General features: G+C 41.7%; 1 protein-coding gene across 1 annotated transcript in view; it reads right to left on the reverse strand.

Annotated features, from left to right (window-relative positions):
* LOC311143297 (collagen alpha-3(VI) chain-like) overlaps nucleotides 1-2056 on the reverse strand; it is a 159745-nt gene extending 157689 nt beyond the window's left edge. Inside the window, exon 1 of the mRNA XM_084179125.1 lies at nucleotides 1765-2056. The gene's annotated coding sequence lies outside the window, so the exon portion shown is untranslated. The remainder of the gene's footprint in view (nucleotides 1-1764) is intronic.
* Nucleotides 2057-15467: the final 13411 nt, after the last annotated feature.

Below are 15467 nucleotides of genomic sequence, written 5' to 3' on the forward strand. Positions count from 1 at the left end.
ATTCATTCCAAAATAAATTACCTTGGGGACAACTCTTTCAGATGTGCCTCATAAAATGACTCCAAAACCCCCCAAATGTCTATGTGCTGCAGCGTGGAAAAAACGGAGACTTTGCTGTAGAGCACAGAGAAGCAATAAAGCTTAGCTAGGCTGATTTAAAAAAAAAAACTCCTTCACTAAGAATTGTCCTAATGCTGCTCTGCCACTGTCTCATGATAAGAGCTTCCCAAAAAGCCTGGCTGTGGGAGTACAACTGTGATGGGAGTACATTTTCAGGAGTGAAATGGAAAATATTGAGCACTTACAAAAACACTCATTAATAACTTCATTGACTTCACTTTTGAGGGTGAGGGTAAAGATTAATGATGCACACCTGGTTTTCCCTGACACTGGATTTCATATGGAAGGACCAAACTCCCCCAGTCCATCTGGCCGGGGGTGTGGAAAACGCTCTCTCGTCACACTTTCCACTCTCCCATTCGCTCTAGAGGGTGTGGTTTGGAGCAGGGGCCGAGCTGAAAACATCTCTACACTCAACCACCACCGATTGGTGGTGCTCAACCGCCAATGTGGGGACACACTTATCATAAGTCAATGTCGAGCCAGATCTACCACTCTGGAATATATTTATTTTGACAAACAGCTATTGGGGGCCACTTATTTTATGCTAAATAAAACATTAAATGGCACAATAGAATAAGCAATTAAGGAACTAGTGACTCTGGGACACTTTGACATGAACTTCTTGGAGAACACACCTTTCAGTCAGTGCTGCTGTTTTGACGTGCCTGTAGAAAAGGTTGGCTTACAGAAGGCCTCAATTAAGCCTTAAATCACAGAAGTCAAACTCTTTCCACGGCGGGCCGAGTGGCTACAGGTTTTCACTCCTCCCTTGTACTTGATTGATGAATTAAGGTCACTAATGAGTAAGGAACTCCCCACACCTGGTTGTCTAGGTCTTAATTGAAAGGAAAAACCAAAAACCTGCAGACACTAGGCCCTCCATAGAATGAGTTTGACACCCCTGCCTTAAATGAAAGCTACATCGGACTTAAGACAAAAACCTGTCGAGTGCACCACACGTCTGTGGAGGAGAGCGCGACTGCACCACATTGTGGAATGCAATACCTTATATGTTCACAACTCTGGTCAGATAAATTATCTCCACTTGGATCACACTTTGATGCTGGCATTTAAGGGAGTTTCCACAACTAATTTTAAACAAGCACTGAATGCAGAGTTATTGTATTTTAGATGCAGAAGTGCAGCTTTTTCTGATCCATTAAAGATAGTGCACAGACACACCCCTTGTCATCTCTTTGTACTGCTCTCCACATGTCCTGCAGCATTGCATCGCTAAAGCCCTCCTCCCTCCCCCACTGTAATTGTGTCTCACCTCTAACTCTTCCACTCCACTCGCCCTCTAAGTATAGGTATCAATCTGCCTTCAAACACTTGGTGTCTGATATTTATGAGCTTAAAGTTAACATGTCAGAAGAAAACTATGATTATGGAAGATGTGCTTGCATGCTTACATTTATAATGAGATGCCCTACCATGGCCAGTTTCAGGCACACACAAGTCAAACTTAACTCTTGAAAATGTGCAAAGAAATGAAAATAAAACAAAAACAACCTATCAAGTGTTCTTGTTCCAATGTGCAAAAAGTAGCAAAAACTTGCTCTCACCAGTAAACAACAACTCCAACTTTCACCACTTTGGAAAAGTACCATTTCAAACAATCCAAGAGAGTTTAACACTTACCCTGAGCTGAAATAGCTTTATTCCACAGTCTTTGGTAAAACAAATTCTGCAAAATGACAAAGGCCTTTAGGTCATTATCCTCCTGTTATTTCCCCTCTGTGCAGCTGGCTTGTCCAGCTCCTCCCGAAGGAAGGCAGATGAGCGAGGTGGAGATGGAGCTGATAGACTGCAGAGGAGCCTTGGTTATTGGGAACAACGGCACACAATGAAACTAAGCACTTCAGAGACGGACTGACACCCTCCCGATCGCTCTGCAGAGGAGCTGTGTCTCTGACTAAGGTCGAGACGAGACAAACTCACAAGCTTCTGGAGCTCTGCTACTCCTCTTTTCCTCCACCTCCCACTTTCTCCAAAGAGGGGAAAAAAGGGAAAGATGGGGGGGGGGGGATCTTAAATGAGAACCAGACGCACAGCCCTGTTTGGTCTGGATGGAAGCAGTGGGGAATATGATGTCACAAACCTGGAGTGGGATTCTCTTCTCCCCTCCCTCCTTCCGTTTGTTCCTCCATCTCTGCAGGACCCTTTTTTGGATAATCTGGACTCCGGAGATCTGGATATTTGTTTCAAAAGGAAAAAAACAACAACACATAAACAGCATGAGAGTTATCACTCTTTACTCTGTTTTTGTTTGTGAGGTCACAGTTGAGTAAAGTCTGCAAGCAGTTTCAGCTAAGAAAACTGGCATGTGGTGGTCAGTGGTAGAAAAAAGTAAAAGTATAAATAATTTAATATTAAGCAAACAAGATGGAACAATTTTCCAGGTTATTTATTTATTTTCTAGGTTTCTTTGTCTACACCCATTCAGCATTGTTCACACTCTCTGAAGCCTTAGCCCCACCCATCTCTTTAAGGATTCACATGTGAGGTCATGTGCTAAACAGTGAGTACGGTCTGTACAACCAAACATTTCAAGACTAAAGGCTGGTTTATACTACGTCTATCGACATATCTGTATACAGTTGTCGCAGTGACATAATGAACATTCTATTGTCGTCTGACATCAAACTTGTCGTTGTCGTTATGAGAAAGTATAAACACAAAAACTACAGACTGCATGACATCAGCAGCCTGGTGGTCCAAAATAGCATAACTGGTGTATTTTAACACCAATAAACCCATCCCTTTATAAATGAACTTACTATATGTCAATCTAGCAAACCAGGCAACTAAAAACAACTTTCGAAACAATGTTTTAGTTCGTTTCTAGCTTGTTAGCTAGCTAACTAACGTTAAGTTAGCTGGCTAGCCAGTTCAAATAATGACCATATCACATAGCTGACAACATCTTAACTTTAGCTAATTTGTATTCAATATTACAGGAAAATAAACTCACAAGAAGATCATTATTTATAAGTTAATGGCGAGCTAATTACAGAAAATAGCTTACGGTTGTGAGTGTGATGAAATAAAAGCAGGGCATTCTACCGGAGAATTTTAGAACTTGGACACTGTCTCGTTGGCCTAATGTTATATCCTAATTTGACTTTGGTGCAGGTCATGTTGTTCTTCACATTACCGTCTCTGGTTAACATACACTATATCAAATCAAATCAAAGTTTATTTGTCACATGCACAGGATACAGAATGTGTAACGGTACAGTGAAATGGTTGTGTCATCCCTCCCTCTCTCATTCGCCCTCTCACGAGGCCGCACCGAGAGTTTGACGAGGCCGTCCAGTCGCTCAGGCAGCTCCCTGAAGGAGAGTTCGTCCTTCATCCCCTCCGATAGCCCTTGGGCGTAAAGGACGACCAGGGCGGCCTCCTCCCATCCTGCCTCTCGAGCCCGACCAGAACTCCACGGAGTAGTCCGCCACCGAACGGTCCCCCTGCCGACAGGCTGTGAGCTGCCTCCCGGGCTCGTGCCCCGACACCACCCGAGAGGTGTCGAACTACCTTGCGTAGTTCCTGGGTGAATTGGTAGGAGTCGGAGCATGCCGGAGTTTGGCTCTCCCACTCCGCGGTAGCCCAGAAAAGGGCCTGACCCGTCAACAGAGTGATGATGTAAGCTACCCGGCCTTGCTCTGTCGGGAAGAAGGAGGGTTGTAGGCTGAATACCAGGGTACTCTGGGTGAGGAATTCCCTGCAGCCCTCTGGACGTACATCATACCTCTCCGGAGGTGGTAGGCAGGGTTCCCGCAATGTCGCAGGAGAGACTGGCGGCTTCCGCTCCACCAGCTGTCGGGGCTGGTCGGGTGTCCACCCGGCTCTGCACAGCGATCGGTCAGCTGGCAGAGGTTCTCGGGGATCTGCTGCAGGCTGCGGTGGTGTTGGTTCAGCATAGCTCCCTGTGTTGCCAAAGCGCTCCGATACTGTGCTGCCTCCGCTGGGTCCATATTGGCTCAGTTTTCTGTAAGGGTTGGGGTGAGATGTGACCCAGGTGCGGTGCAGGATATACAGTAGGCAGTAGGCAGAGATGGTGAAACAATGATCTTTACTGGTTGTCCCGAAGCCAAAATACAAAATAACGGACTTATCACAATAAAAGAAAGACGGAGCAAATAAGTCTCCAAAAACCGGCTGACAGCCAAAATACGAAATACTACCTAAGACTGAAACAAATAACAAAACAGGGAGGACACTTCTCAAGTAACTGTACATAGATCTCCAATCAGACACTGAGTAGTACTGCTGGGCATAGAGAAACTAGCAGAAAAAACGGAGCAAGGTAACACAGGGAAGTGAGGGCATAAATACGCAGGTGAACCGACAGACACAGGTTACACCAATAGGATGATGATTAGTCCCGACTGTGAGTGAGGAGGTGTCTAAGGTTGTCGGAGGATGACACCTAGTGGGTCGCTCCGGAACTGCGACCCCCTCCTGTAACACTAGACTAGACTAAATAAATGGTCTACTTCTTCTGGACGGCACGGAGAACACCAATACACGTACGCACCTGAAAAACAAAGCAATGAGCGCTCTATACAGCTGACTGACAAACGCAAACAATGATAAATCAACGGATAAATCTAATGCATTGGAAAAAAAGGCTATTTTTATCAAGAAGTCATGGCAAGCAAATGGTGAAAAATGTGGAAGTGTAAAGGAAAATCTATGCATTTAAAAGGAGCTCAGCTGAGGCCAAAATTAAGCACTACTGAGTGGACAGCACACATTACCATTCGTGGACAGAAAGACAGTTTGTGCAGCCACGTATAAATAAATGGTTTAAACAATGACGAATGTTCGTTTCATTTGAAAGCTTTTATTTTATTATTTACCTCTGTAAAACATTTACCGCTGCATTTTAAACAAATAGGAGATTGGTTAAATTAGCATTATTTAGAGTTTGAGTTTTGTTGCATTTAGGGGAGCTAATGTCTCATTAAGGGGAGCTGAGCCCCCATTGGCTCCTCTGTAATTCACACCCTGCCTTCAGGGCTCTTCTGAGTCTTCAGGCCCCAACTGGAGCAAAGGGATGTGGCCCACTACAGTATGGCCTCTACAGGTGGATTGTCCCGGGACACATAAACAGCTCTCAACACGCTGCTCAAAAACCAAGTTCAATGCCACATTCTGAAAACCTGGCTTCGCCCATCCCCCTCGTAAAAACAAAGACAAATCAACTCAGATAATTATTTTACCACTTTTTATCTTCCTCCCTCTCAACCTCTCCAGAGCAGTTCTGAGGAAAGAAGGATCAGCTCTCAGGAGAAAGAAAGATACTCAGAAAGATGTTTTGGATTCATGGAGTGAGATAGCAAGAGAAAGGCAGAGACACAGATCGTGAGAGAAACAAATAGAGAGAGAAAGCATTTTGTAAGAAAAAGTGATAGACTAGCTCGGGTCAAATTATGAGTTCTTTATGCTGGTAAAACTCTAATGTGTTAATTAGCACAACATAGGAAGAGCTTTCCTTGCTGTGGAGAGACCAGCAATGTGAATTTGAAGCGCTCCCATGCACAGCAGTAAAATGATCATCAATTAATTTCTGTGGTTTGTGGTTTGTTCCTTGTCGGTTTCCATACTTTCAAAAGACATGTCTTATAGCTTCCATAATCACTAACTGATGAAATGCCTATGAGTCAGAGAAGCCTGGGGGGGACCAACCCAAGTTTCGTAAAATATGCCACTCCAATATCAAATAAGAATTGTAATGTTCATTGAAAAATAAATAGTTATTGTATGAACACAATTCACAGATACTGAATAGCTAATGTATAGTGTAATTGTATAGCCGAAGAGAGAAACATAGTAGTCCACATAAACCCCACTAGTCAACTGACAGAAGACGGCATCGTGCTGGAAAATCCCACTAATATGTTTGCATCATGTAAGAGGGTATAATATGATAGACAGCTGTAATGTGTCACATAAGGAGGGGCAGCACGTTATGTCACCCCATTCATTGGGCACTATTTTGAAGCCCAGGTGGGAATATCACAAACCCTCCTTGCTACTGTTCATTTCCTGAAATCCACCAAAACTCATAACCAAATGGCCAAAATGCATCTGGACAGGCCTGTGACATCTGGACACCCGCGCATCAGCATGAATATTGTTCAATGCGGTAGGGATTCAGTTCCCTTTGAGCCTTTGTCTCTATAAACCAGTAGATTAGGAGTTTCATTTATTGGGACTAGGAGTGTGCCAAAGAGTGCTTAAGAAGCTCACCTCTCATCTTGATGGCTGGATAAGGGTAGTGTGAGCTGGGATGGGAATAGTTCTAGAGAACCAAAGGGGCCATTCAGCCATTGGGTTCTCATTCGAACCATTGACCACAGCACGGTCAATGTGTACAACAGTCCCGACACTCTGTCTAACCGTTAATAATCATTGTGTGCAATATGGTTTTGGAAACCTCAGAAACTCTACTTTTATATCTCCCAAAATAATTGGACAAATACAGAAGATACACTTACTGTGCGCCGTTTTAACACAGATTCCCATGGGGGTGTTTTGCGTTGCACATTTTACCTGCTGAACTACAACACTTCCTGAGCTAACAGAAACACGGAAGGGAACCCCCGAAAAAAAACATTGGCTCGACGTTGTGTTCCACAAAAAAACCTCTTTGCAAATCTGTGTTAATACAGCTAACAGAAAGTGGATATTTTGTATTTGTCACGCCCTGGCTCTGGGGACACTTGTATGTTGAGCCAGGGTGTGAGTTTCATTTGTTTCTATTAGTTGTATTTCTAGGTTGGCCAGAGTGGTTCCCAATCAGAGGCAACGAGTGTCAGCTGTTGCTGGTTGTCTCTGATTGGGAACCATATTTATACAGGCTGTTTTCCCACAGTAGTTGTGGGATCTTGTTCCAGTGTGGTTTGTGTTAAACCGTAGACGTCACGTTATCGTTTGTTGTTTTTGTTCGTGAGATCACAATAAAGAGTATGTTTGCTTTCAACGCTGCGCCTTGGTCCTCCTCTGTTCCCGACGATCGTGACAGTATTTGTAAAGTTATTTTTGGAGGATAATTAAATTGAGTGTTCAAGGTTTCCCAAAACTATATCGCAGTCAAGAATCAATAGATTTTAGATTGTTTTTAGAGTTTCACGCTTTGATCAATTCCCCTCAGCTAATCAAAAGGGAGATTCATTGGAGTCCAAAAGGGCAAGGATGGGAATTAAGTCTTGCATACAACAGTGGAGGCTGCTGAGTGGAGGACGGCTCATAATAATGTCTGGAACGGTGCGAATGGAATGGCATCAAATATATGGAAACCAGTGTTGCATCTGGTGGATCTGTCTTCTCCACCAACCTCACTTCTTTAAGCTCCTGATTCTTATCACAAGACACAGCCGTGTCACCCCGCAAAACATTTTACATTTACATTTTACGTCATTTAGCAGACGCTCTTATCCAGAGCGACTTACAGTTAGCGCATACATTATTTTATCGAACCCACAACCCTGGCGATGCAAACGCCATGCTCTACCAACTGAGCTAAAACCCAGACCAGGTCTTCCAGCGGCTCCTCACTAACTTCTCAGCATGACTGGGAAGAATCTCCTCCCTCCCATAGCTCAATGAGAAATATCTCAGCTAAATCAAAACCTGACACCCAAACAACTTCACGGTCAGCCTGCTGAGTAACCACAACCTCCTCTACTGTGGCAAAGAATGTGTCAGCTAAAGGAACCAAAGAATCACTGACCACCTCTGAATCTAACGTATCACTTGGGGGAGCAAAATCCGTTATCAAAACATCAACAGAACCTATTTGCTCAGTGTCACTCAACCGAACAAAGAACCTCCCCCCTAAATTGACACCTGAATCAACTTAATCCTCAACATGCACACTACATCATATACTGTATCTCTGCCCAGAAGGTCTCAGCTAGAAACATACAAGAATCAACTCCCTCACTAGGGGGAACCTTTTCCTGGGAACAAGGTTATTATAGTAAACAAAAACTGAAACAAAAATAAAAACAAAAATTGAAAAAATGACTTAGTCAAATGAAATAAAAATACAAACTAAAAACATTTGAAAAACTTCAACTATAATCTTTGACTTAAATAAAATAAAAACCATTACAAATTGTTTAGTTTAGTTTTATCTTCAAACCTTTGGGCAAAATTTAAATGGTGTTTTCAAGCTTATTTTTGAATGCGGTTTTCGAGCTTCTGAATATGGGGGGTAAATGCCGATGTTTCAAATAGGCCTAGCTGGTGCATCACTATCACTAGCTATCACTAGCTAACAGGGAAGAAATCCGAAGGTGAGCATGGGCCAAGCTACAACAGCTTGTGAAGTTGCTGGAGCCGTTCGCAATCCACACTGATCAACTTTAAACTGACAGCCAGTTGCTGTCTGATGTGGTGCCGTGCCTTCTCCACCTTGGGGCACACTTGCAATCAACTACTGTTGCCGAACAGTTGGCACAGGTCCCCCTGAAGTCACTGCGTGAGCGCTTCACATGCATACTGAATCCTCTGGCAGCCAACTTCGATCCAACCCCTGCAGCAGCTTGCCTGATGGACCGAAGTGTGTCTCTGGCACTTCACAGAGATGGAGCCACTGATGAGGGAAGCAGAGTATTTTGTACTTCAGCAAATCAGAGAGAATAGCTGTGGAGCAGTAGGACTTTGGCAGCGATTACAGCCTTGAGTCTTCTTGGGTATGACGCTACAAGCTTGGCACACCTGTATTTGGGGAGTTTGTCCCATTCTTCTCTGCAGATCCTCCCAAGGTCTGTCAGGTTTTATGGGGAGCGTCGATGCACAGCTATTTTCAGGTCTCTCCAGAGATGTTTGATCGGGTTCAAGTCCGGGCTCTGGCTGGGCCACTCAAGGACATTCAGAGACTTATCTCGAAGCCACGCCTGCGTTGTCTTGGCTGTGTGCTTAGGGTCGTTGTCTTGTTGGAAGGTGAACCTTCACCCCAGTCTGAGGTCCTGAGCCCTCTGGAGCAGGTTTTCATCAAGGATCTCTCTGTACTTTGCTCCGTTCAGCTTTCCCTCTATTCTGACTAGTCTCCCAGTCCCTGCCACTTAAAAACATCCCCACAGCATGATGCTGCCACCACCATGCTTCATCGTAGGGATGGTGCTAGGTTTCCTCCTGACGTGACGCTTGGCATTCAGGACAAAGAGTTCAATCTTGGTTTCATCAGACCAGAGAATCTTGTTTCTCATGGTCAGAGTCCTTTAGGTGCCTTTTGGCAACTCCAAACGGGCTGTCATTTGCCTTTTTCTGAGGAGTGGCTTCCATCTGGCCACCCTACCATAAAGGCCTGATTGGTAGAGCGCTGCAGAGATGGTTGTCCTTCTGGAAGGTTCTCCCATCTCCACAGACCAAAGCCCTTCTTCCCCGATTGTTCGGTTTGGCCAGGCGGCCAGCTCTAGGAAGAGTCTTGGTGGTTCCAAACTTCTTCCATTTATGAATGATGGGGGCCACTGTGGTCTTGGGGACCTTCAATTCTGCAGCCATATTTTGGTACCCTTCCCCAGATCTGTGCCTCGACACAATCCTATCTCGGAGCTCTATGGACAATTCCTTCGACCTCATGGCTTGGTTTTTGCTCTGACATGCACTGTCAACTGTGGGACTTTATATAGACAGGTGTGTGCCTTTCCAAATTATGTCCAAACAATTAAATATACCACCGGTGGACTCCAATCAAGGTATAGAAACATCTCACCGATGATCAATGGAAACAGTATGCACCTGAGCTGAATTTTGAGTCTCATAGCAAACATTTCTAAAAACCTGTTTTCGCTTTGTCATTATGGGGTATTGTGTGTAGATTGATGAGGACATGTTTTTATTTAATCATTTTTAGAATAAGGCTTTAATTTAACAAAATGAGGAAAACGTCAAGTGGTCTGAATTACATGCATTCTGGCAGGAATGTAGTTAGTCCTATGAATTATCTTAAATTGTAGTAGTTTATGTCTTAGGTTGTAGGAGCAGGTATTTGTATTTATTATGGATCCCCATTAGCTGCTGCCAATGCAGCAGCTACTCTTCCTGGGGTCCAACAAAATTAAGGTAGTTCATACAATTTTAAAAACATTACAATACATACACAGATTTCACAACACACCGTGTGCCCTCAGGCCTCTACTCCAACACTACCCCATATCTACAGTACAATATCCATGTGTGTGTGTGTGTGTATAGTGCGTATGTTATAGTGTGTGTGTGTATGCATGTGTCTGTGCCTATGTTTGTGTTGCTTCACAGTCCCCGCTGTTTTAAAAAAAATCTGTTTTTTACTTGCATCAGTTACTTGATGTGGCATAGAGTTCCATGTAGTCATGGCTCTATGTAGTACTGTGCACCTCCCATAGTCTGTTCTGGAGTTGGGGACTGTGAAGAGACCTCTGGTGGCATGTCCTGAGGGGTATGCATGGGTGTCCGAACTGAGCGCCAGTAGTTCAAACAGACAGCTCGGTGTATTCAACATGCAAATACCTCTCATAAATACAAGTAGTGATGAAGTCAATCTCTTCTCCACATTGAGCCAGGAGAGATTGACATGCATATTATTAATATTAGCTCTCTGTGTACATCCAAGGGCCAGCCGTGCTGCCCTGTTCTGAGCCAATTGCAATTTTCCTAAGTCCTTTTTTGTGGCACTTGACCACACAACTGAGTAGTCCAGGTGTGACAAAACTAGGGCCTGTAAGACCTGCCTTGTTGATAGTGCTGTTAAGAAGGTAGAGCAGGGCTTTATTATGGACATACTTCTCCCCATTTTAGCTGCTGATGTATCAATATGTTTTGACCATGACATTTTACAATCCTGGGTTACTCCAAGCAGTTTAGTCACCTCAACTTGCTAAATTTCCACCTTATTTATTACAAGATTTAGTTGAGGTTTATGGTTTAGTGAATAATTTGTCCCAAATACAATGCTTTTAGTTTTGGAAATATTTAGGACTAACTTATTCCTTGCTACCCATTCCAAAACTAACTGCAACTCTTTGTTAAGTGTTGCAGTTATTTCAGTTGCTGTAGTAGCTGACATGTATAGTGTTGAGTCATCTGCATACATAGACACTCTGGCTTTACTCAATGCCAGTGGTATGTCATTAGTAAAGATTGAAAAAAGTAATGGGCCTAGACAGCTGCCCTGGGGAATTTCTGATTCTACCTGGATTAGGTTGGAGAGGCTTCCATTAAAGAACACCCTCTGTGTTCTGTTAGACAGGTAACACTGTATCCACAATATAGCAGGTGGTGTAAAGCCATAACACATACGTTTTTCCAGCAGCAGACTATGATAGATAATTTCAAAAGCCGCACTGAAGTCTAACAAAACTTTGAATGAACAGTTTCTGTGACCAATTTCTTCCTTTGATCTGTTTCCCAATTTTTCCTTACAGGTTCTGAACCATCAGATAGTGTTTCAATCAACCCTTGATATAACTTGTCAATCAACAGCTTTTTTCTGCATTTTTTTTCTGCTAGATGCCTTACGTTCATCCAGTTTCTGTTGAAGCGACTTGAATAAGGTATCTGAGTTGTAAGAACTTAAACAATCGACCACATCATTCTTGTAATTGATTGAATGACAGTAAAGATCCTTCATAGTACACATGTTCAAAATACATGATTCCACTTTGGAACCAGGACATAACGGTGTTGTCATTAAACACTGGAGGTGAGAAAAGCCGACCTTCGATATAATTTGGGATGCATTTAATCCGTACATTAGGGAGATCTCATACTCTGCAAAAGTTAAATCAGTTAGAAATTGAAATTAAATAAAAATAAATCACTATCTTAGAAAAATCCCATAAAAAAATCTTTACAATGTAAAGAACAAAATACAATTTATGAATTTAAGCAGGAATACGATCTTTTACTTTTTGAAGAGAGCCTACAACTACAGGCTAAACTTAAATAAAGCATACTACTTAATGGCAAATAAACCTGATAAATATCTCGCAGCTCTCACAAAATGAATTCATGCAAAACCAGTTATAATTTTAAAAGATAGATACAAAAAAGTTAATTAGAAACAACAACACAATTAATTACAATTTTAAAAGCTTCTGTGAAAATGTATATAAATCAGAATTAAACAATAGTTGGATGGATCCTATAGCCTTCTTAGACTCAACTCAACTCGGAAGCAATTATCAGCAGACAAAAAATTATCGCTAAAAACTTAACAGGTATCAGTATTGGTAAACATGAATATACACTAAACTTATTTGCAGACAATCTCTTGATATACCTGACCAATACTCTAAAACTCAATGCACCCTTTGCTTAAAATATTTTCAGAATACTAAAAAATCTCAGGATATATAATTAGCGTGGGAAAAAATGAAATAATGGCAATAGGAAAAAGAAAAATAATAACTACAACAATCCTTTAAGTGGACCATAAAAACTAATAAATACTTAGGATGCTTAATAAGTGACAACAAACAACAAATATATAAAGATAACTTTATGCAATTACTCAACAATATGAAAGCAGATCTAATTAAATTGAATGATATTCCCATAAATCTTACAGGAATAATAAACCTCTTTAGAATGGCATGGCTGCCAACATTTTTGTATTTATCTTCGGTAATACCAATTACCCAACCGAAGACATTCTTTTAAAAAATATACTCGGTCATAACAGACTTTATATGGGCAAATAAAATTCATAGAAAAAAAAGGAAAGTTTTACATCTCCCTTAGTCTGAGGGTGGTTTTAACCTTCTAGACTTGGAATTGTATAAACTCGCTATCCAAGGAGTTTTACTTACGACATATACTGTAGTTAAATTCACTGAAGAGGAGCAATGGGTACATATTGAAGATGCACATGCTCATCCCCAGAATCTTTTTACGTGTCTATTTTCAAAGGATAAAGCTAAGAACATTAACAACTTCATAGTGAAGAACACTATAACAATATGGTAGAAAATGAAGCGTATTCTATAAGAACCAGTACCACTCCCAAAAAACATAACCTAATGGAATAATCCTTGGATAGCTTTTCAGAATTCACCGATAAATTGGTCCACATGGAAAACTAAAGGCATAGAAACCGTAAATGACTTGGTATCAGCAAAATACATTTATTTCCATGACAGAATTAAAAAGTAATTTTGGACTGACCAATGTCAATATTTTCAAATACAGGCAATTTAAAAGTTACATATCACAAAATTTCAAATTGAAATCTTTTGGACATCAGAGCAACCTTGAGTGAATCTTATTTGAGTCAGAAAAGGATGTTCATATGTTATTGTCCCCAGCACACCTGTGTAATGAGCATGCTGTTTAATCAGCCTCTTGATATTGTCACGATTGTCGAACAGAGAGGACCAAGGCGCAGCGTGGAATGCGAACATACTTTTATTTTTAATGAGCACACGAACAAACAACAAAACGATACGTGACGTCCTTGGCAAAATACACTAACCAAACACGGAAAAAGATCCCACAACACACTGTGGAAAACAGGCTGCCTAAGTATGGTACCCAATCAGAGACAACAAGCAACAGCTGATACACGTTGCCTCTGATTGAGAACCACACCGGCCAACATAGAAACAAATGAACTAGATAATCACCCTAGCACCCAAAACACATAGAAACCACACACCCTGGCTCAACATAACAGAGTCCCAGAGCCAGGGCGTGACAGATATGCCACACCTGTCAGGCGAATGGATTATCTTGGCAAAGGAGAAATGCTCACGAACAGGGATGTAAACAAATTTGTGCACAACATTGGAGAGAAATACGCTTTTGTGGGTATGGAACATTTCTGGGATCTTTTATTTCAGCTAATGAAACATGGGACAAACACTTTACATGTTGCGTTTATATTTTTGTTCAGTATAATTGATTTCATATGCCTCCTCAAGATTGCATGGTATCAGTACACACAGGTATTTCATGTGTCTTTGTCCATTTCCACTTAAATGTACTTTCTAAACTTGAGAAGTCATAACTGAAATAATCCCCATTTTTTATTTTCTCCCAATTCACTTTCAATCCTGATACCCCACCATATGTGTCCAACAGTAGTAAAATAAATGACTGTTTTGGTTCAGATAAATAAAGTAAAATGACATCTGCATACAATCATATCACAAAGACATTAGTTTTTATTATTGATGCTAGAGGTTATGTGGCTAAAGAAAATAAATAACTAGAGAAAGGGCATCCCTGTCTTGTCCCTCTTGATAACTTAAATGATTCCGAGATCTGTCCATTTGTTCGTATAGATGCTTTGGGGGATTTGTACAATAACTCAATCCAGGAATTAAATACTGGACCAAAACCCAACTTTTTTAAGACAGACTCCAAATATGCCCATTCCACCCTATCGAATGTTTTTCAGCATCTATTGATACTGCCACTTTTGGAGCGTTCAAGTTCTTGGTATGATGGACTATATTGACAAAAAACGTTGGAGATTGTCTGAAGACATCATGTTCTATGTAAACCCAGTATTATCTGAGTGAATCAACTTTTGTATTACTGTTTATACTGTATGTGAAAAGCCAATACCTTAGAAAGTATTTTGCAATCTACATTCAAGAGTGATACTGGGCGTAAGGAGCCACATGACAATGGATCCTTATCTTTCTAAGGCATGTTTCGGAATATTTTTTTTTCTGTACAGTCTTCCTTCTTTTCCCTCTGTCAATTAGGTTAGTGTTGTGGAGGAACTACAATGTTGTTGATCCATCCTCAGTTTTCTCCAATCAAATCCATTTTAACACCAGAGGAAGGATGACCCATCCCACAGAAGTGGACTGCCTCTTTAATTGAAATACCATGTAATTCCTCCCCTCACTTAAAAGATACAGTATACCATAGAGAAGTTGGGAACACGTCCAGTTGCATCTTTGCTTGCCTTAATTACTCTCTGGCTCAGAGCTTGTGACGACAAATAGCAAACATCACTGATCTTTAATGAAATGATAACAAACCAAAGTTATTACGGCTTCCAAATTAATCTACTGTATGATAAGCTGAGTGCTCCACCAATGGCATGTCAAGGTTGTGCACAGGGTTTGTGTTTGGCTCTGCAGAGGAAATTACCTTTATAGTTTGCCATCCCCTGTGGCCTGTCACTTAGCAACCCCTCACACACACACACACATTGTAAAACATGTCAGCTGTGTCTGCCATTTCTACATTTTCGTGGGTCCCTGATTGACTCAGTTACAGTTACTGTGTTTCCGCACACTCTGGCCCTGTAAAACCCAATCCTCCCTGGACTGTGGGCTGTCAGTGTCAGTCAAGACATAAACACACACACCATATTCCAGATGTTGTACATGGGT

This window comes from Coregonus lavaretus (assembly GCF_964263955.1).
Source record: "Coregonus lavaretus genome assembly, chromosome: 16".
Taxonomy (NCBI): Eukaryota; Metazoa; Chordata; class Actinopteri; order Salmoniformes; family Salmonidae; genus Coregonus; species Coregonus lavaretus.